General features: G+C 35.0%; 1 protein-coding gene and 1 pseudogene across 1 annotated transcript in view; both read right to left on the minus strand.

The window, feature by feature from the left end:
* LOC142340904 (guanine nucleotide-binding protein G(I)/G(S)/G(O) subunit gamma-12 pseudogene) overlaps positions 1–15,747 on the minus strand; it is a 407,251-nt pseudogene extending 391,504 nt beyond the window's left edge.
* Positions 1–24,394, minus strand: part of LOC142340905 (mitochondrial dimethyladenosine transferase 1-like) — a 498,997-nt gene that overhangs the window by 423,524 nt on the left and 51,079 nt on the right. The gene's annotated exons all lie outside the window — the stretch shown is intronic.

A 24,394-nucleotide genomic window follows, 5' to 3' on the forward strand; every position in this document is an offset into this window, starting at 1 on the left:
TTCACTAACCTGTTAAATTTACTGAGTAGTTCTCACTCAGGTTTTTTTTGCTTTCTTATGCCTGAAACACGAAGGCTGATGGGGTATATTCACTTCATCTGAGACAAAGATTGGGGCCACTTGCTCTGGAAACTTGCTTTCTGGTCTCTTCAACGAGGCGGGCCCAGTGAACGACTCTTTTCTTCTTAGTTCTTCAATGATTATTGCTCTGGTGCAACTGTCTGTTGGATTGTTGATACAGCTCACATGTTTCCATTGTGAAACATCAGTTGTATCTAGTACCTCAGCTACTCGATTTTCCACAAACACTTGTTGCTTACGACGGGAACTGTGTTTTCACTGCAATACCGTAGTTGAGTCTGACCAAAGACTGTAACTGTTCACCTTCATTTCGGGTTCTTTGACTATCTGTTCTTTTAACCTCAATGCCATGACTGCTGCTTGTAATTCCAGTCGGGGTATTGAAAGATGTCTCATCAGTGCCACTCTGCTTTTTCTAATGACAAATGCTAAGTCAGCTGAGTATTCTTTTGGTTGTGAACGTAGATAGGCGACTGCACACATCGTGACTTCAGATACGTCAGCAAACACATGATGTTCGACTTTATCCCTCTCTCTGTTGAAATATCGTCTATCGATGCTTGTTTCGGCTATAAATTGAAGTTGTTGTTTCCATCTCAGGAATTCTTATTCTTCACCAGGTTCCATTTCGTTGTCCCAATATTATGCATTCTGTGTCCAGATGCTTTTCAGAAGTCGTCCCCAGAGAAAGTTCAACGGAGCAAGCAATATGATTTGGTCAAATACTTAAGACACCAGAAAGAGAGTCTTCCTCTGAGTTATCGGTGTTTCGATTTCCGTGTTGCTACAAATACACACTTGAAGACTATCATCAGTAACAGTCCTTTTTAGTTCAAGCACTGAGGATCCTTCTGTATTAAGTTCCACTTTGATTTGGTTTTTGTTGCTTACCGGTTTCAAGTCTCTTGTAATTGATTCCGTAACAGAATCCTTTGTACTTATCCACTTCTTTAAATCAAATCCATGCTGTGAAAGATTAAGTTGTAGTTAATTGATGACTTCAATTGCTTCTTTTGGTGTTTCTAACGGTTTGATGAAAAAGTCCAAATGAAAATGGCACTGCATTGCCTTTGTTGCGATTGGATACCTTTCTTCTTTTTCGAGTCCCATTCAATTTAGAGCATAATTTGCACAGGTTTGAGAACTGTTGGCTCCAAATACAAGACGCTGATAAACTTATATTTGAACACGTTCGTTAATTTGTGGAGGTCATAGAAACTTCAAGCAGCTACTAATTGGTTCGAGAACTTGCATTTGTAGAAACATCGAATTGTTGTCAGCTGTCAAGACTGTTGGTCCATGGCAAAGACTGAATATCTTTCCAATCAATTCTTGTTGCAGATCAGGTCATGCTAAGAGGTTGTCATTTAGACAGACTTCTTTGTACTTTGATGCAGCTTTGGAAACAGCATTGCATTGCACCATTGTATTACTTTGCCAGGCTTGTTCTGGTTTAGCGCTGTATGTGGTGGCTTTCACTTGGAAATTGTCCAAACTTTTTTTTCGAGTCCCTGTTCTGTCCATGTAGCTATTGACTGTTGACACAAACAAGTTTGGTTCCCTTTGAAATTTTCACTCGAGTGAGTAAAGCCGACACGAGGTCGAGCTGTAGTTTTTTGGTATGTTTGCCTCTGGCTCACGTCACTGTAGATACATTTTAAACTTCGCAGTACATTTTAACCTCTATTGTGTCTGCAGTTCAACCTTTGACTAAACGACAATGTTGATTGTGGTAGCATAGATATCTATATCGCACCAAGTTTGGATATTCTCAGCCACTTTCACATCTTCTTTGAAGGCGAAATGACAAACATATGTCTTCTCATGCCCACATTGGTTCATTGAGTACTCATCCTAGCTCTGTTAGAACGGCAAAAAATTTCATTTCTTGTTCCTATCTTGTAGTCCAATGGGCTTTGTAGCTTCTAAGCATCTTGACCAAAGATGATGCCAATTTCCATCAACTTGAAGCTTTTATTGAGTAAAACACTCAAGCGATTGAAGCTTTGCTTCAGCTTGCTTCAGTCTTTGTCTGTGTTTCCCAATGAGATTGACCGTTGTGCAAACGCTACGATCGAAAGCACCTTCAATTGTTGTCCTTTAATTTGCTAAGAACATTATCGGTCTTCAGATCCTTATTTCCCTATATGCCAGCTACGTTTGGATTAAAATCGATTTCTTGGGCTCGTAACTTCTCTTGCACAATTTGATTGATTAATGAAAACTTTCGATCCACTATCGAGGGAACCCACTATCTGAAGGAAGTTGATAACTTCGAAGCTCTGTTTGATTGATTCTGCGCCTACGTTGACTGCGTGATTGCCCTCGTCCACTTGTTTTTCTGAGTGCAGCTTTTGGTTCGCTTTCTTGGTACCTCCATGGACATCGCAAGCATTGACTTTGCGTTCTTTGATTTCAAATCATTTGAATATACATCCGTAACACAAGCGTTGTTCGTCTCCGCTGCGTATCGATCATTCACACTCATGTTCCTAAAAAATTGACAATTTCAGATTTATTGAGTGTCATCAGATACTGAACAATGATCGGATTACATTTGTTTCGTTTCATTCACATTCGAACTCCTGCTGAAGTTCGATGTCTTAAAGAAAAGTTTGCCTCTATTTGTGTTTCTTGGGTCTTTTTTCTTTTGGTCTCCTTTGAAAGCTAAAAACCCTGCATGCAAGACTTCATCTTGGTCATCAACATACAACAACCACTTTTCTTTGAGAAGCTGAGGTAGTTTGTATGTTGCCAAAAATAGTGTACGCTTGATTGCAGATCTCCAAATTTTCTGCACACCTTTAGCACCTTCGCAAAGTTAGAAACAATAAACGAGAGTTTTTTCAGACCTGATCAGTTCTGTGGTTTCAATTGACTAGCCTTGCGGAAAATCTCCAACTGTAATGCGATCACCGAATGACGCCTTCCAATTATCACTCAGTAGCCCATCCCAGTGATTGGTGATATTGCCTCGCCTATCCGAACAGTCAACAGAAGTCTCATCTTCTCTGAGAGTGGTTTTTGTTGTTGATCGACTGTAGCAATGAACATACTAGAAACCTTCGACCATTTGAGAGGGTTTCCGTTCAGTTCAAGTTTTGACATGTTACTGCTTACTAATTGATCACTGTTTTATCGTGAACCTGGTCTGTGGGAAAGGTCTCGCTTTTGATGAACGATCGAGTGATCCGCGTTATTGTGAAAAGTGACTACGCCTGTTCGGTTCAAGGGTTGCTTCGAAGTGAGCTGTTGAACGATCTGGGGTAAGAAGAATATAAACTCTACCCGCCCAATCTCTGACATCTATTTTATTTGTGTTCAATTGTTGGTTGATTTGTTTCCTGCACTGATTGATTAGGAACGAACATCATTTTTTCAAATACAGTTCTCTTTACTTTGCGATGTACCTGACGCTGTTCTTCCATTATTTGATACTCTTGTTCAAATCTCTTCATCTGCATTTCCAGCTCTAGTTTTTTCCTTTCAAAACACGTTTGTTCTAGTCTCAACTTTGTTTCGAATTCGATATCGAATTGGTTCATCCGTTCTTCACGCTTTTAATTCGTTGAAATTTTTCCAACACAGTTTTTGTTTTTTTGACCGATTGCTCTTGCTCCGCTAACTATTGTTTTGAGCAACTGGGTTGTCTGTTGAATAGTTGTTGTTAAGTTCTCTGTCTTTCACTGCTTCAATTGCGTTGCTTTGCTCTGCATTCGTTGTCGGTTGCGTGCCTTTGTTTTTATATGAAATCCATTGATATTGCAAACTTGCATTGTACTTCCTTGCCTCCATTTGATGTTCTTCATCAAAATCCCCTGTTTAGGGGACAAGTTTGTTTCGACGCTGCAATTGTTTGGGTCTTTCTTCTTCAAGAAGATGAGCAGTCTGTTGACAGAGGACGTTTAGTTTGTTGAATTGATTTGTATCTTCAATTATTTTGTAGCCAAGCCTTTCTTTAATGTTAACTTCTTCCATTTAAACTTGAAGCTGATTGTTGTATAGGATTTGTGGTGGCTGATAGTTTCCGGGTATTGTACGCACTATGTTGATTAAGCTTGAAATGCCGGGTTGCTGTTCATTTTCGGTTTTGCTTATCTCATCTAAGCTGGGTTCGCACTTCAACCTCTTTATTGAATTGCAATTTTCCATTCACTTCGCTGGCTTTTCTCTGTTGATTCGTTTTTTTGTTGGTTGGTTTCTTTGGCATTCTCTTTATCAGATGGGATAGCAGCTTGTTTTGCGCTGTCTGCGTCGATGGACCAGACGTAACGGCTGCTCTCCTATCAAAGACAAGGTAAACTTTACCCCACACAGTTTGTTTTGTGTCTTCAAATCTGTTGCATGTTCAGTTTTGGCAGTTAACTTTTGTGAAATCCATTACCTGTTGTGCAAATAGTCTCTTTGACTAATCGTTCAGCTTTTCTAATCAACGCAGTTGTTTCGATCAGAAAAAGAAAATGATTCAAATTGAAACTATCCAAATTTTGTTGTGTTTTTGTTAATAACTCAACTTATAATTCAAAACTGCAAAATCCCTGATATGCAGCTCTAGGCAACTGTCTTAGCTACGGACTAGCGCAAACAAATTATCTCAATTATGTTAATATTTTCGGAGACCTTTTTGCGATAGTCAAGTATAAAGAATGTAACAATAATTGCACTGAGTATCGAAATCAATTCTCTTTTCACAAGTGAAAATTAAGTGGCGCTGAGCAGTCAGGAAGTTGATCTTCGTAAACAAGACACGCTAAAAAAATTTACTGCTGAAAGAATTGTGCTTCAATATGCACCGTATGTCTAATATGACCAAAATAGCAAATTCTAACAGCCGACTGTTTTTGATGGTTTTCAGTATAATTATACTGTGGTACATGTCAACTCTGAACTGTAGATCCGTGAGATATAGCTATGTCGTAAAATTCTTTGTTTAATATTAGTTCGAGATTCGGGATACAATATACGGTGCCCTGCACTCTGTGATTCGGTATGAATATAGCAAATTTCACTGAAACTGGCTAATAGATTCGACTTCGTATTTCAGGAATAAGTGTCGATGATATTTCGCGGTTATTGGGGTTTTTCGAGTTAAAATTATATTTCGTTTAATATAATCACATACGAATAATAGTTACTGAATATAAATTTTGACAAATTGAACAAATCAATTTGGCTTCGATACAAAGTAGCATTAAAATTCGCTTGTTATGCCATTTTAGCTTCACTGCTTTGTCTGAAACTAATGTGATTTATATAGTAGTTAAGCGCAGCTTCAACATTATTTGAAAAAATATCAGGAATTTAAAAAAGTCAAAAAGCTTACTAAAACAACACCGTCAACCTCGAAGCGGCAACAGCGGTATTATTAAAAGAATTGAGGTAATATTTAGACTGTGATAGGCTAAAGAAAGTATTTAAATTATAAATTGTTAAAATCTGCTTTTAAGGAGCATGCATATGGTACCACATTTAATTCTAAAAGATGAGTATTAATTTTAGTTGGTTTGGTCTGGAGAAAAAAAGTCAGCCTCTCATGAAATATTGACCAACTCGAAACAAGAACGAAACAACAAACTAAATATGGCTTATAACCATGATGAGGAGATTGCCCACCTAGTCTAGCAAAAACCCTCATATTGCAGATTAGAGACATGTTTTGACTGTCCCTCAAGATGGCTCAATGTTATTTAAATTTTTTTAAAAGTATAAGCTACTTAAAGAACACAAAATGGAACAAGTTTGAGCTTATCCCGTAGGCGATGTCAATGAGGCGTTCTGTCAAAATTTAAATGAATATTTGTGAACGCCAAAAAAAAAATTAATGACATGATGAAGAAATCATATATACATTAACACGCCAGTTTCGCAGTCTAAAAACGTTTTGTAGCAATTACGTGCGAAAGAGAGGAAAAAATCCGTTAAATTGATTAATTCTTCCCGAGAAACGGGCCCATATCTAAGCAATATGCGCCAAAGATGCTCAAACATGAGTACAAGGTGAATTTTTGCATTGACAATCAAATAAAATTGTGAAATAGGTTTAAATTTTCTTGTTGAAAGTAAAATTATGAAATTTCCGTTGCCAAGTTCGGCCAAATTATAAAATAAATGAAATGAAAACAAGTTGATTTCAACGTTTTCTACGTTAAAGGGTACAATATTAGCCAAGAATGTGTCAAATTAAAAGAACCGAACCAAAATTAATTTACAAGAACGTGGCAATAGGTTCATTAATCCCTGAAAATTTTACTAGATAAGTACTTGATTTTCGGTTTGAGAACTGGTGGTCAAAAACAGCTCTAAGTTTACTTAATTTTCAGAAATTTTTATTACAATCAGGTGTGTACTAGCAAATCACCTTGTTACCACACAATTGAGTCTTTGGATTATGTTTGTTCCAATAAACCCACACAATGGGGTCTTCAAACTTTCCTAATCAACCCTCACAATCGGGCTGACAACAAATTTCTTGCACAGCGATAACTGAGCAGCTAATATTTGGGTGAGCCAAGACTCTGAATTAACCAGCGTGGAGATAATTACTCAGTATGATTCAAAAGCTTGGACGAAAAAATCATAAGTAGAAGAAGCATGCAGGATCTTAAAATCTTACAAAACAATGTTCTGCATTTGATTAGTTATTGTTTCTACCACTGAAATGGTATGTCTGTATTAGAGCAAAAATAATGCGAAAAATTATTTGTTTAGGAAATTTGGTCCTTCGGTTTATGCCAGGTAAGAAAATAACAGTTCATAGAAACAAGGAGGCTCGGTAATGTGCGTTTGTACGTAATGTTTTATCTCCACTCATCCAAAAACTTGTCATAATTGTCTACTGAATGACAAAGAGATAGATAAATTACAAAAAGATCACAATTTAATCAGAAAAAATAATTTGTGTATAGAATATATGCGAAAATATGAGATACTCGGTTGGAATAAAGATTTCATTATTTTTTTAAAAAAAGGATTTGAAGCCGTTAAAATTGTGATTTTACTCAGACCAAATGAGATATGATCATCAATAAAGCATCTTCGAACATCAATGGGAAATGTGACCTCTGAAAAATGACACTAGGTAACAAGTATTGAAGTAGAGAATAGTAACAACTGACTTGCATAAACAATTTTTTTCTCAAAATTGTCGTTGAGATCTGTCCTTTTTCGAAGCATTTCATACGTCTTAGTAAAGAAACATACAGAGAAAAACAAATAAAAATACATAGATATTTTGAGAAAAACCTCAGGGAAGCTCTTAAAATAGTAGACAGTGCACTTAAGACCTTAGATATGTTCAAATTGTCTTTTCTTCAACACTAAACATTTTTTTATGCGACTTGTAATTATCGACACTAGTTAACAAGTTTTTGAAGAAAACAAAAGATGAAACTTAAGAATTACATTTGTATTTTGTGAGAACACTATATTTTAAAGCCATAAAAAATATGCTAGCAATTGAAATGCATAAACGAGATCTTTTTTCACATAAAAGCCGTCAAGATCTGTCAACTTTCAAAATATATCATACCTCTAGAAAAAACACCAGAAATTGAAAAAAAAATGAAAGAAACTTTTTGCAAAAAACCTCAGGGAAGTGGTTGAAGTAAAAAGTTTTGCACTGAAGACCTATGATATGTTCAAACGTGCTTTTTTTAACAATAAAATTGTAATTATTGAGACCACGCAACAGAAAGAATGAAAAACGAAGACAAAAATTGATGGTCAATTTAACTGTATGCAAAAAACCGGTATTAAAAAATAAGGGGTGCACTGAAAAGTTTCCATATGAGACTAAGTATCAAGTAAAAATTATCAACTGAAAACAACACAATTTTTTGAATCATTTGATTTCAAAGTCATCAAAAATTTCAGGTATCTATCGAAAATAGTAAATAGATTCCCATGTTATTTTGTTGCAAGCAACGAACAGCCACAACTGTCCGGAATATGTCAAACAACTACAGTAGAACAACAAAAGACGACCAGAATTTTGAATATAAAGCTCCATTAAATTCAGTTTGAAGACGGTATCCAAGCAGTTACCACCACTATCGATTCATTAAGATGTTGTTGTGTTAATTTTTTAAAAAAATGCAAATATCATGATATATATCTTGTCAATATTATGACAAGAGAAGATAATGATATTCAATGATTTGAAAAAATCAAAAAACCACAAAAAATTCAGTATAAACAGGTAAAATAGATGCAGAAAAATCGCTACTCAAAACGTAAAAACACATTATATATTAAAATTTAAGTCATTAGAAAAATGAAGCAAACTGCATTGCCGGCCTTAATCTACAAGTTGACAAAAAAAACAAAAAAAAACTCAAGGTCAATAAACCAATGTTTATTTCAAAAATATGTATTTTCAAATAGAAAAAGGACCACTTTTACCAAAAAACCAGATAGCTTTCCTTGAAACTCCTTAGAAATCCAGTTTGGCTTGTCCTTAGAACGCTTCGATTTGAATTCTTTTTTTCTGTATTAAACGAAAGAAAAAACAAAAAACGCAAAAACAATATTAAAAACCTCGACTGAATACAAACTGCATTTTTTTGGAATTTGAGAGACAGCAGTCAGATCGAAACTAGCCTTCCTATTGTACTTTAACTATTAGTAACAATTTAAAGTTCCAAATATCATGCGCATGGATAATTTGACAAGAAGATCAAAATATGCAATAAAAATTTGATAAATTTTGCATCATTAAAGAGTTAAGTTAACAAAAAACAGACAAGGATGAATTTCGAGAATCTTTGGAAATCTTTTAGCCTAAAAATTTGATCAAAAATTCCAGCAGCAATTTTTTAGAAGTAAACCCAACAACACTATTGTTACAATTTTATCATAACTTAAGTAAAATTGAAAAAACTTGCTTAAAACCAAGGAAATTGTGAACACAAAAACTAAATTCAGTCAAATATTCACTTTTATTCTCAGCCAAATCATTCTTTTTATTGAACGGTAAAAACCTAAACCAAACTAATTAATTCATTTTTCACTAGAAGGAAAAATTTGTGCCAAGTTTCTGATGGGACTAGTAAAAAAAACGAACAAACACAACAAAGTTAAATGATACATTTATGTTTTCTTGAAAAAAATAAACAATTTCAAATATTGGAAGCCATTGGATATCGAATGAAATATGTATATAGGTTTCTGTGCATTCATACCACAAAATAAACACCTTCAGACCAGTTGTTAAGATCCAGAATACCTTGCACGTCTGAAATGACGCCAATTTGAGATAGAATTAAAAATTAGTTAATTTTTTTTAAGAAAAATGAGTCAAAGCCTTTAAAATTGTTATTATATCCTTAAAAATGGAGATATGATCAATAATGCCTTCTTTGAAAATCAATAAGATATTTGACCTTTGAAAAAAGAGACTAGGTAACAAGTATTGTAGTAGAGACTAGTAACAATTAAAATGCATCAACAAATTTGTTTTCAAATATGCCGTTGAGATCTGTCATTTTTCAAACTATGTCATACGTCTAAATAAAGAAACTTTAATGGAAAAAAGAAAAAAATAGATATAGTGTGAAAAACTTCAGGGAAGCTGTTAACATAAAAAACACTGCACTTAAGACCTCAGATATTTTTAAATTGGCTTTCCTTCAACACTTAAAATTTTTTATGCAACTTGTAATTATCGAGACTAGGTAACAAAAAGAACAACAAACGAGGGCAAAAATCAAAAATTAAGTTCATCGTTTGCAAAAAAACCGGTGTTGAGGCCAATAAAACAATAGGCGATGAACTGAGTTTTTAAAAATTTTCAAATGTGCTTTTCCTTAGCACCAATTTTTTGACATGTCAGCTGTAATTAATGAGACTGCGTAATAATTAGATATAAGAGAACAGTAAACAATACAATTTTTTGAATCATTTGATTTCAAAGTGATGAAGAATTTAATGTATCTACAGAAATTATTAATTACGGTCCAGACCATTCTGGACCTGTTCTTAAAACGATTTGATTTGAATTTTTTCTCAGCAATCAACACAAGAAAAAGCAAAAGTGCGAGAATAATTTACAAAAACCTCGACTGATTGCAGTCTGCATCTTTTTTTTGTTAATTGAGAAACAACAGTTAGACCGAAACTAGCCTCCTTATTTTCCTTTGTTGACCAGAAACACATAAAAGTTCTAAACATAATACTTATGGATAATCTCAATATATATAAAAAAAAAGATTACTTATGAATAATTAACGAGTTAAATTAGCATTAAAAACTCACATATTTTTTAATCAAGGACAACCTCATAGAACTCACAAGTAAAACTAGCTATCTCTTTGCTTAGCAAAGATTTGTTAGCAGTTTTAAAGAGTATGAATCCGGTAAATGAAACCAAAAAGGACAAAAAAACTTATTTCGTGCCATTTTTTAACGAAAAGGACGAATTTTGAAAATCTTTTAGCCAAAAACAGCTCAGCTGCACTCTTTTTCAGAATTAAAACCAACAACACTGCTGTTACCAATTTATCATATTTCTGCCGAATTTGGCAAAAATTTCGTAAAACCTTGGAAAATGTTAACAATAAAAACGCAAATCAGTCAAATGTTGACAAAAATTTAAACCTCGAATAACTCTGTGGAAAAAAGAAATCGAAAAAAATCTTTTTAATTCTTTATTCTATGCTGGACGGCTTTTTAAATGATACCACTCACAACCCTCTACGATGAATATAGCAATCGGCGAAAATTGACTGAAAAAAAAACCGTTTGACTATATAGTTCCACCCCACACTAACGTGGGTCGGAACAACAATCAAATAATCTCTTAAATAAAGTTTTTAAAATCAACAGAAAACAATACGTTATTCAGAAGAAGCTTCTATCCTGAGTGTTTGATCAATTGTTGTTTTTCAGTTGTCTGGAGTGATGACAATATTTTGCTACCGATCAACCGTTCAACTTTTTTTCTTTTTTTCATGACATCTATCAATTTTCCACGATAAGAAATAGAAAATCTGATAACAAATTTTGAATCTCATTATTCTTTTGGTATCTTCTATAGCACACTTATCTTTGTGAAGATTTATTAAAGATTATTAAAGTTATTTTTGTGAAGATTTATTCAGATTATTAAGGTTATCTCTGTGAATGTACCTAATCACATTACAAATCAAAACTCTCTCAAATAAAATTAAACTTCTGGGATCTCTCTTCTCATCCGGAATTCAAATTCTTCGGCTAAAAAACATTATGAAAAGAGTATCTCGCAGCCGCAAAAGGCAAGCAAGCTTGAGTTAACACACATTTTTTGACATAGAACAATAGAACAGATTGTTCTTTTTTCAAAGTTTTTAAAATTAAGATTACGATGATTTTTATTCATGTACCTTTTAAACGCTTTTCGTGTACATGAAAGCCGACAACAAAATTAATTCAAATTCAAGAAACTCCACTGACATTTCTTCATCTCTTCATTTCTTTTTTAAGCATACAAGATTGCTATAATCTGCCACTTTCATTGCTATAATTTCTGTTCCGATCCAAGTTTACTGCTCTTAGGCTGAAATATTCAACATAAAACTTCAAAAATGTTTAACGAAAAGACGGAAAATGACATAGTATCTGTATCGTTATAACTTTTATCATAGAAATCAGTCAAAACTATCAACTAAGCAGAATTTTTTGTGACTTTGCATTTAAATTCTAGAACAAGAAAATGACAGTTTTTTAATATGAAATAGGCAGCAATTTTTAATTTTGGTGTATCAATTGTTAATTACAAGTTAACCATTCGCACACACACACCACACACACACACACACACACACACACACATCACGCACGCATTTACACGCCCGCACACACACACATACACTTACAAACACACACACACAACGCACGCACACCAAACACACACACCACGCACACACACACGTACACACGATACACATCACTCATACACACACACCACAACACACCACACCACACCACACCACACACCACCCACGCACACCACACGACCCAAGCACACCACACCACATACACACACATACACACACACGCGCACAAACACATACACACATATACCCACTAAACCGTAAATAAAACGTTGCAAGACATGGATCTAAACGGATGTTTGGAAAAAATAGAATCTGGAAAAGTGTGATTTAAATTATAAAAAAGGGTATAAAAATGAAGGGCCACTAAATTATTGTGAAAAAATACTGACATATGAGTTCGAAAATTCAATCAAAGTTAATGTTTTTGTAACATTTTAAAAAAAAACAATCGAGAAGAAGCCAATTGACATCTACAGTTTTTTAATGGATTTGCAAAAAGAACTCTCTTGAATTGATAAAATTCAAAAAGTAACCTTTTTGTCTATTTAGGTCGAATTGCATTATGTTATCCAAACAGAGCAACTAACTCCTACGCGCTTTCTACAGTAAATGACTGAATGTTAAATTGAAATAACCAATAAGAGTTGTGCTCGACCGGCACGAACTTGTAAGAAACTTACAAGTTAGCCATTCGCCTTGCAAGTTCTTACAAGTTAACCATTCGACTTGCAAGTTCTTACAAATTAACCATTCGACTTGCAAGTTCTTACAAGTTAACCATCTTTTGCAAGAAACATGCAAAATCTTATAAGTTAACCATCTTTTGCAAGAAACCTACAAGTTCTTACAAGTTAAAGATTCGGTCTCGACCCGGGATGCATGCTCTGGTTCTGATTACTGTAAGGCCCACTTCCCGTTTTGATTGATAATTATTGTTCGCAGTGAAGTACTTTTCTGGAATTTTATGGAAGCATTAGGATTAGGCTGATCGCACAGATCATAAAGCTAGAGAGGGCCCGGATTTATGATTATCTCAAAAATGAACTGACTAAAGAATGGTGAAAAATTTCAAACCTGTTTTGATTGTGCATCTCCTAATCGACAATTAAATAAGCAATTATACATTTTTTTTTAATTTTTCGCGACCAATTGTGGTTTTTGATTGCGATTTCAAAAAAGATTTGAAAACAAAAATAATAACCCCAAAGAAAATTTGATGGTATGAACAATAATAGACCCAACGTGATAAAATTTCCTCTATTGTTGGAAAATTTTGCTTTCAATATGTGCTGACAGCGTTTAACCAGGCGTGGCGAAATAGGATTAGCCGTCATAAATTTCAAGGAAATGCAAGCCTGTTTCTGTATCGAATGATTGATTCATTTCAAATGTACCCATAAAAATGTGGCAACGTGGATCAATCAAAATTAACAGCTTTGAAAATATTTAGAGGCAGTGAAAAATGAAAGTTGCCTACGGGGGGCATTAACGACCCAGGATATTTGGTAAAGCTTTTAATCCTGAATACGTTTTAAAACCTTTGAGGTTGGATCAGAAACATAGAGCATGACTTTTTGTTTTCGGGTCATTACCGGTCACCTAATTCTCCAAAGAAATAATTCAAAAAGAAAAGGCAAAACTAACTATCCTGGTAGCTCTGTTCGAGATTATAAATTATTAAAGTGAAGGGAGATAAGAGGTACAGCCGGCGGGTGTTCTTACCGTGAACCAAATAAAAAACGTGAGAAAGTTGAATAAATTTTTAGAATGCAAGTCACGGCTCAGGTAAATGACAATAAAATTGGATTTTGAATTACTTTTCCCTTATTGTAACCCAGACAATGATTTGTCTTTTGAACCCTTTCTACTTAACCGCGGGGTGAAAAAATTCTTGCCGGGTTTTGTTCGAGACTTAGGATGAGTGTATGATACATTTTGTGAATAGTTAATATAGTTGCTAGTTATCCTAGTTACAAATAAAGGGAATTGGTTAATGATACCAACCGGTTCAATGGTTTCAAATAATTAGACTAGATTAAAGGTATATGCATATTGAACAACAACCAACGCAGGGGGTCTAAGGGAGGGGGTGGTGTTGGGGTAAAAAAGTGAGGGGGTATAATGGTATAATGCGCAGTTTCCTGAAGTCCCACCTTTAGGTTTTTAGAGATAAGGCATCCCGCAGCTTCTAACAGCGTTTGTTACTTTTATAACAGCATAAACCGGGATTAAAAATACGGATAGCAAAATTAACCTTTTAACCAGATCAAATTGCTGTGAAAGCTTTAAAGCTCGAAAGTAAACAGAAATGCGTCCTTTGACGCGATGTTATGTTACGCTTAACACATCCAAAGAGCCTAAAAACCATAAAAGAGCGGCCATTAAAATTACAAAAACGGGCAAATGTTTTCAATTTGTTCATTTGTCGTGAAATTGAGAGCCGTACAATTTCAGTGTCGAGATTTAATGGCTTTCTAATATGAACAGTAATTGTTCTATTTTGAGAGCAAAAAATTGCTCTCAAATATTAAATGTTCAACAAAAAGCCTTTCCGATCTAATTTAGATTGATGAGAACATCTAATAACAAAACCGTATAAAAATACCTGTCGAAAGGAAGTTCTTTATTAAATATTGCTTTCAAAAAGCTTGAAGCAATTTTTTAGGAGTACTTGTGAATTCAGTTTTAAATACAACAGACCATATTTCATGACCACCAATTTGATATACTTTCAAACCAAATAATCCAGGCATATTTATGGCGAAATTGGAAAGAACAGTTATTTTAATAAGTCTAAGAGCTCAATCAGATTCTACCTTAGCAATTCACAAAGAGCAAAACACCAGAAAAAAGCTGAATCAACGAAAAATCTGAGCCCCACAAAAACAACAGTTACTTGAAACCTTTCACGCATATTGTAGCAGGGGTACAACGAGACCGAAATAGCCAAATTTGACCGCGTTTGCAAAGCTAATTCATTTTTCGCATGTTAACCAATCTTTCATTTTGTGGACTTTGCGGATTCAAGTGATTTTCGCAAATGAAATAAGTTACCAAGCCGTTAGGTGTAGTCCAAAATGAGACCATTCCCATATATATAAATATATGCCAGAAAAAAGATGTAAATTTTTTGTTAAGTTTAGCGGTCAATAAGTTCCGATTTTTTCTATTTTTTTTGCCTTTCTTTCATCCTATGTCTCTCTCATATCTAGGTGAGTCAAAAATCTCTTTGTTCTCTATTCCGGCGGTACCAAAAAAGCATGAATTTGCTTATTTACCGTCCACCTTGATGCTTTTTCTTTCATTGATTTATTAAAATAAAATTGTTATTTATATAGCATTGAGGAAATTAAATCATATATATATATAATATATATATATATATATATATATATATATATATATATATGTATATATATATATATATATATATATATATATATATATATAAATTTGGCCACATTTATCCAATAAAAAAAGTGAAAAATAACAAGGAATCTTAAAAAAAGAGTTAAATATTTGAAAACATTGATCGTGAGTTAAAAAGCTCATTGCGTTCAGTACTCATCAGAAATGTTTTTGAACGATAATAAAATCCAATGAAACTAATGCACCTGTGATCAACTCAGAAAGATTTTAGATGCGCGAAGATTTTTTTCTGTAGAAATTTCAGAACTCTAAAAAGTGAGCACGTACAATACACAGGTTTTCAGTAAGATCAATTACGAACTTTTATTGCTGCCTGATTTTTAAAAATGAACCGCAATTTCGCTAGAATATTGACATCTTCACATTTTCAGAACATTGTTCAACTTTGATTCTTAGTCCAATTATATTATACTTATTTAATAAGTTTCCATCAAACAAGGAGGCTCGTTAATGTGCGGTCACACATGAAGTTCCGACCCGAACTAGTCAACATTTTTGACTTAATAGTCAACTAAATATAGATGTTTGAGTTTTAAAAAACCGTTTCACACCCATACTATTAAATGAATTACATAATGCCTCATTACAGCTCTCAAAACATCTGCAAGAAAAAACTAAACATACAAAATAAGCAAAACTAAAAAATTAACCTCAGAAACTCATTATATAAATGTAGAAGCACTTAGTAAACAAAGTCAAAATGCAATCACATAAAACCTTGACTGCGCAAATTTTCTTTTACCTTCAGGGTACTGCAGGTGGTATTTTTCCTTACTAAGATTAGGTAGCATAAAAAAAGAAAAAATAATGAGGCGAAATTCAAAATTCTATTAACGTTTTTTAAACCAATTAATTTCAAATGTCCTAAAAATCATTAGCTTTCAACAAAATGAATTTCAAAATATTTACGATAAGGTCATTACGAAACTGATAGGAGGATTTGTCTTTTGTTGGAATAAGCCACAGAAACGGATTAAGACACAGAAAAACTCGAGAAATTACAAATAATCTGCGAAATCTTTGAGGCCATTAAAATCAATAGCTATTATCTGAATCTTGTTATTTTTTCAATTGTTATCTATACTAATTGAACAAAAATTTTACTGAACAATTAAATAAGTTCACTCGGGCATCATTTGAAAACAATTGGGTTTGGTTATTACGCGAACGTGAAAAGAAGAAAAATAACACAAATTTCGACCACTCACGTAACATTTATGAAGACACATATTTTCCCAGAAACAAATCAATAGTTACGACATAATGTCAGTAAAAAATTTAATTTTTGAATAACAACGAATTAGATAGAACCTCTCAATGATGAGAATTAGTTACAAATTGACGAAAATGTAAACAAAAACTATACAAAGAACAATACAAATAACGAAAAACGAAAAAAAATAAAACCAATAATATCATAAAATTTATGACCATTCGCTGTGAAAAAACTAAATAGAGTAATATCAATCATTCAATCCTCAATTAGAACTTGATGCGACCGAGATCTCTCAGTACTTTACGACTACACAAAGAATAAAGAAACAGCAAAGCCAGCAAATTCTAAAAAAAGAGACAAAGGTGTCAAAGATAATTAAAAAGTGAACTTTTACGTAGAAACAATTCTGCCTTCATTTTTTTTTAAACGACAAAAGAATTCCTCTTTTTTTTAAATATAAGACAGCAAAGAATCAACAAATATGAACACTTTTTAAAACCACGAAATCTTTGAGAAAACCCGTAGAATCAACGACATTAAATTGAATAGCTTTCAACGGAAGTCAATAAATACGCTACGTTATGTCTCAATGGGAAAAAATGCTGTTTGTTTGTTGAAAAGTCACCAACGAGACATCAGAATAAACCTGATGACTACAAAAACAATAACAAATACAGACAAAAACCAAAAATTCTTTTGAAAAGTGCAAGAAGAAAGTGTCGAAGCAATTTCATTCAATTTTTCTCTGGAAACTTTATTCATGATTCTTTAAACGTATTCTCTGAGTCAATGGGCAGGAAATATCAATGTTAAGAGAATGCGATATGATTTCAAAAAGAAAATTACGAATAAATTTATCCAAAAATTTGAAAATTTTTTGGAAACTCGTCGCATTGAAGTTATAGAGCCAATAATTGAAGAAAAAACAATTAGCCAGAATCATTTTGGTTGCAGTACAAAACTTTTGGTTCATTTCATTACTAAGACTGACTTAGAGTTCGCGAAAATGAGTTTATGATGGACTATCGTTACAAAAAGTTCGACAAGTTTTTTTTCATTGTCTTAACAACCAATTGCTGTCCACTGAAAGCACTAGATAGGTTAACTTAATGCTCATCAGTAAAACTATTGCTTTTTTAATCAACGTGTCTATGGCATAGCACTTCAAAAATTTAATAAAATCTCAAAAAGAAGATCAAAATTTCATTAAAATTTACGAACACTCAGTGTCCAAGCCAAAATAATATGAGCGATTCCTTGAAAGCTATTTTTCTGTTCATTGGGCATCATGTAAATGTAAATAGGGTTTGTCACAAGCAAAATCGCGATCTGAAAGGTGAGTATTCTCTTAGTGACTTAAAAACAAAAATAAATAAAATGAAAATTTCTCTAAAAAAAGCAGCTCTCATATAGAATTCGAAATTTTTTGAGAGTAAATTTCCCTGGTAGACCAGAACTAGTACTTTAAATCGCCTTTCGTCTACTAGGAACACCAAATTGATGCATTTTGTAGCGTGAAGGCTAATTTTGAATTAAAATATTCTTGAAAAAATTTCAATTCGGCCAAAAATTACGCTAAAAGTGATGAAAAGGGAACCAAATATCCCGTATTCACATTAAACCTCGATAACTCAAGACAACTTTAAAAAAACGAAATTCAAAAAAAATCTTTATAATTTCGAATTCTACACTGGACGAGCTTTTTAAATGATTTTGAAATAATATTTTTTTAGAAGGCTTTAATTTGAACAAAAATTTTGCTAAAAGTGAACAAAATCATGCAAATATCGCGTGTTCAAACAAAACTCTAAACCTAGATAACTCTTCGAAAAACACGAATTTAAAAAAATCTTTTTAATTTTGAATTCTAAGCTGGACGAGCTTTTCAATGATACCGCTCAAATTTCTCTACGATGAATATATCGATCGGCCAAAATTGACTTAACAAAAAAAACCCCATTTGAGTATATAGTTCCTCCCTCCCACAAGTAGGGTCGGAACAACAAAAATTTTAGTTAGGGATGGAAACACCGTGATCAATTTTTTCTCGCATTCAAAAAATGAAAGCTTGAGTAGAACAAGTTGAGGGAAAACGAAGATAGGAATTTGACTAAAATTTGTGGGAGTTACATACGTGTTCTAATTTTTCTCAAACTTTAACTCTTCATAGAAAACATTTTATGTTCTTCTGATCTTTCAATCGGTGGTTTTTTAATACACATTTTTTTCGAAATTTCAGTCATATTTTCCCAATAAGTTTGAAAAACATGAAGTATGCGGTATCAGTATGAGTACCACACAATCGCAAGCTTACCCTAAAACACTATGACTAGATCATTTTATAGGTCTTTCCCATTATATCCCCCAAGAAATTATGATCCTATTATCGCATAATTACTATGATTGGGGAGCTATACGTTGTATGAGTTTTAAGCTTTGGGGCTATAATGGCGAAAGACACTTTTTTGCTCCCGTTTTTAGGCAAGACAAGTTTTCAGTGGTCTCATTTGCTGGGTAAAGATTATTTTGCTTAGCAGTATAATGCAATATCTTCGCAGCATATGGCCGTCAGAGGTTGAGAAATGGACACGACAACAGAAACTATCCAGAAGCGAACTTAGATATTGGTCTCTTGTTTCCTTTAAGCTACCTTCATCTGATTCCAATCGTCATCAATGACAGAAAAATAAAGTTTCGAAGCAAAACTAGAAATCATTAGTTCACTGAATTTGGCCTAGCAGCAAAGACAAAGGGTTAAATATAGGTGCATGTTCAATCTGAACAATCAGTTTCTGGCGGCCGCTGATCTTGCATCTGGTAACTCAATAGGTCACCATTAAATGAGCTCTGAATCAATGTCCACCTAGTGAGGAAAAATCAACCATCGGGATAAAGTTTGCAACGAAATTTCTTTAAGATTGTGTTTTTCTTAAGTCAAACTTCGTGCTTCCTAATATCAAAATCAAACACTCCGTTTTTTATTTGATAAGTTCCAGTCTCGGCCAAAATTGTCGTGGTCGATAACACGGGTCACAGAATTCAATATGTTGAATTTTAAATTAAATTTTGAACTGAAAATATACAAAAATTAGCTTGTATTTATAGTGGTTATCTATGCGAAAATATACAGAGAAAATTTAGATTAGCTAAAAATATTTTACCTGATTGGCATGTGAATAGATCTTAACTCCGAATCCCGGGGGTGATATTCTATTTTCATCAACATTTCATGAGAATCATATATGGCTTGGGTACAATCGAGTTCATTAGTTGGAGGTCGGTGGATGTTAGAATCAGGTTTCTGTTGGTGGGAGAATTTACTTCTGACATATGATTGATAGGTCAATAAGATAATGATAGCGCCAAAACAAAATTAGAATTGAGTTTAGTTTTGTAGCCATTACTTATCGACACAGCAATAAAGTTCGTCAGGTAAGTTCTTCTTTCGTTCTTTGAAACTTTAATAAAACTTCTAAGTTTCTTGATGTTTCATTGAAACCATCACATCCTCCCTCCTTTTTTAAGCAAGTTTGTGGGTATAGGTTCTCCAAATCTGTCAGGTTGTTTTCTGTTCCTGGTTGATGTTCGTGAAGGCTCTGAGGTTTCCGGTTGTTGGTGCTCTGCAGTTGATGTGGCTGCAGAAGCTTCATCTTGATGTGAAGGTCCCATATCTGTGTTCTGAGGTTGTGGTTCTGATTGAGATATGGTCTCCTCCACTGCTGGTTCAGTTTTCACATTGTCCTCGTCTAGTCTCGCAATTTGGTTGTCGCTCACTAGAATAGTCCGTGCTGAGTTTTCAGGCTGTATGAAAGATGTGTTCAAGCCCTTCCTGATGATGAAGGTAGCAGGAACTGTCTTTGTGTTTTCGTTGGCCTTGAATAGAATGGGTTCGCACAAGTCGAAATCTGCTATTGCTGGTAGTCTCACTCTGCGTCCCAACAAGAGTTCAACTGGAGTTTTGCTCCTCGTCTTTGAAGTGTTGCGATGTGTCATCAGTGCCCTTTGCAGGAATGCTCCAAATGACACATTAAGGTTGGGACTCCACGCTTGAAGTGCCCGCTTCACTGTCTGAACTGCTCTTTCAGCTAGTCCATTAGCTCTTGGATGATAGACGGGTGATTCTATTTTCTTAATTCCCAGTGATTCACACCACTGTTTAAGGTCACGACTTACAAATTCAGGACCGTTATCAGAAACTAAAGTTTTTGGTATTCCGAATCTTGCAAAGATTTGACTAAGATATATTTTAACTGTTTCTGATGTTCTATTTCCCGCGGGGAAGGCTTCTATCTAACCAGAACCCGCGTCAACAATTACTAAGATATTGTCTTGGTCCTTAACATAACCCCAGTCCATGTGGAGCCGTTCCCAAACGTCGGCTTCTGGCCACGTAGAGACTGTTTTTCCCAGGCTAGGCCTGTTCAATTGACAATTCTTACATTTACTAACAAAGTGTTGAACGTCTTGGGTAATGCCAGGCCACCAAGCTATCATTCTGACTGATGCCTCAGTTGCATTCTTTCCGGGATGTGTCTCATGCGCTTTTGCCAAAACCAAGTGTCGTAGTTTGGGTGTAATGAAAGGAACAACACCTCTGAAGATGATTCCATTATGTAAAGTAAGTGCATCTTTCTGTTGTTCGAATCCTTTTTCCGCTTCTGAACATTGTTTCCAATTGCCGCTTTTGATTCGTTTCATTATGTCCTGGAAGAGTCTGTTTGTTCCAAGTTCAGTTTTGATTTCTGCTTGGGTCACCAAATCACTCTGAGCGAAGTAGATGTTATTGATTGCGAAGCACACGCGATCGTTGTCGGATTCGTCTTCGTCAAAATCCATTCTGCTCAAAGCATCTGCATGGGGTATCTGCTCCCCTGGTGTGTACTTCAACTCATAGTCGAAGCCCATTAGAGCTATTGCCCATCTTGTGATTCTCGCTGATGCTGTCTTCGGGATCTCCTCGTCTGGTGCAAAGAGATATTTGAGTGGTTTGTGGTCAGTCTGTAGGGTAAATCGTCTTCCAAGAAGGAATTGCTTCAATCATGTGACCACAAAGACAATTGCCAGTGCTTCCCGCTCTATGTTCGAGTAGTTTTGCTCCGCTGGAGTCAATTTTCTCGATACATATCTGACTGGATGTCCTTCTTGCGAAAGAACCCCGCCAATGGCTTTTTCAGAGGCGTCAGTAGTAACTGTTGCTTCTTTTTGTAGACTATACGGCTGTACTAGTGGGTTAGCACATAATTCATTTTTTATGTCTTCAAAGGCTTTTTGTTGCATTTTACCCCATGAGAAATCGCTATTTCTCATGTTATTTAAGGGTAGCATTTTTGTTGCAAAATCAGGAATCATTCTTCCGTAAAAATTAGATAGCCCAACAAACAATTCGAGTTGTTTATTGTTAGTTGGTGCTTTTGCATTTTTTATTTTTTCAACCTGTTTGTGATCTGGTGCTATTCCCTCCTTTGAAATGGAGTATCCCAAAAAGCTAACGCTATCGGCTGGTTTTGAGTTAGATTTTTTCTCATTAATAGTAAAACTTTTCTCACGTAGTCGACTCTTGACTGCAAGCATTCTCTTGTCGAACTGCTCCTTGGCAGTTCCATACACCAACACATCGTCTTGAAAGATCACAACACCTTTGATTCCTTTGAGTGTTGATTCTATACAATTCTGGAAGATTGAAGAAGAGTTTTCAATCCCTTAGGTAGTCGGCACATCTTGAACAGTCCCTGAGATGTGTTGATTGCGCATATATCTTTTGCTTCTTCGTCAAGTTCAATTTGATAGTAGGCATCTGAGAGGTCAATTTTGCCAAAGTATGAGGCCCCATGTAGGTTATGGAAGATCGTCTCCATGTCTGGTATTGGGTAGTCCTCATCCATGACCTTGCCATTGATGTGCACTTTCAAGTCCACGCAAAGTCTCAGTTCTCCACTCTTCTTTCTCTGCCACACCACTGGAGATGCATTAGTGACTCCTCCTGGCTGTACCGGTTCAAGGATGCCTTGTCTGATCATTTGTTCCAGCTTCTCTGTGACCTTGTCTTGAAGAGGTAGAGGTATTTTTCTGGCTTTGCAGAACATTGGCTGTGTTCCTGGTATCAACTTCACATGAGCTTTGTAACCCTTCACTGCAGGTAGGTGCTCGGCTGTGATGTTGTTCACGCCGTGCTTGGGTAGAAGGTCTCTACCAAGTAGTCCAAATCCTTTATCAGACTGCACAACTGCAAGTTGTTTTTGAGTGAGCCTGCTTCCGTTCCACTCAACGTCACAAGTAAGTGATCCCAGAAGCGTTAATTGATGACCATCATAAGCTTCGAGATGTCTTATCTTACCATCCAACTGAGGTTTACCAAGCTCAGTCCATAATTTTGATGATATCACTGTGCTATCTGCACCTGTGTCTACCTGCATATTTACTTTGCAGTTATTTATTGAGATGTATTCCCATGTCACAGACATGCTAAAGATTTGTTCTTTAGTATAAAACATTCCCATCTCCGATGCTGGAGATGCTTGCTCTGAAGAAACATTTTCTTCTTCGCAAAAATTATTCTGTTTATTGTACTTACCTGAATTTGGTTGGGGTTTGCTTCTACACATTTTTTAGAAGTGTCCCACCTTTTCACAGGTGTTGCATTTCTTACTTAGCGCTGGACAAGGTCTACTAGAGTGTGGCTTACCTCCACACCTAGTGCACATGTTGCTGTTTCTATTAGCCGTAAGTTTTTCATTTGGTTTTCGAAAGGTCTTTTTGAAGTTGAACCCAACTTCTTCTTTCACCGTAAAGGGCTTATTACCTGATGAAGAACTTGCAAAAGCCATTGCTTGACTTCTGAACTGTAAGCTCTCGGTCATTTCAGTAACCGACATTGCTGGTTTTGCTTTAATACCGTCTAGTAGTCTAAGTTTTGCTTCAGGGTCCCTCAAACCTGAGATAAACTTTGTTTTTACCAACTCCTCTTCGGGGTTGGCCGCTGTTTTCAATTTTTCGAAGTCACAGTAGCGTGCTTCTTCTCTAAGACGTGCTAGGAAGTCGTCATCTGACTCCCCTACACCTTGGATTACGGACAGAAATTTAGCCCTTTCTGCCGTTACTACTCTCTCTTTAGGAGAAATATAATTTTGAATCGCCAATCTGATGTCTTTATACGGAGTGTCTATCAAATTCCTAGGACTCATTAAGCTCCTAAGTTTAATGATTGCATCTTGCCCGCACATACTAAGAAAGAGATTGGTTACCTGTAGGTCCTGTACAGTACCATCGGTGTTGACCTTGTCCTCTTTCTTCTCTGCGCGATATTTCGCCACAAAAGACATAATCCACGCAGTAGCTGATTCTGCATTCTGTAGATCCAATATTTGTCTGTCTGTAGCTGGTCTGGACACCATTGTCGTGGTCGATAACACGGGTCAAAGAATTCAATAAGTTGAATTTAAAATTAAATTTTGAACTGAAAATATACAAAAATTAGCTTGTATTTATAGTGGTTATCTATGCGAAAATATACAGAGAAAATTTAGATTAGCTAAAAATATTTTACATGATTGGCATGTGAATAGATCTTAACTCCGAATCCCGGAGGTGATATTCTATTTTCATCAACATTTCATGAGAATCATATATGGCTTGGGTACAATCGAGTTCATTAGTTGGAGGTCGGTGGATGTTAGAATCAGGTTTCTGTTGGTGGGAGAATTTACTTCTGACATATGATTGATAGGTCAATAAGATAATGATAGCGCCAAAACAAAATTAGAATTGAGTTTAGTTTTGTAGCCATTACTTATCGACACAGCAATAAAGTTCGTCAGGTAAGTTCTTCTTTCGTTCTTTGAAACTTTAATAAAACTTCTAA

This window comes from Convolutriloba macropyga, chromosome 6, assembly GCF_964194025.1.
Source record: "Convolutriloba macropyga chromosome 6, txConMacr16.3, whole genome shotgun sequence".
Taxonomy (NCBI): domain Eukaryota; kingdom Metazoa; phylum Xenacoelomorpha; order Acoela; family Convolutidae; genus Convolutriloba; species Convolutriloba macropyga.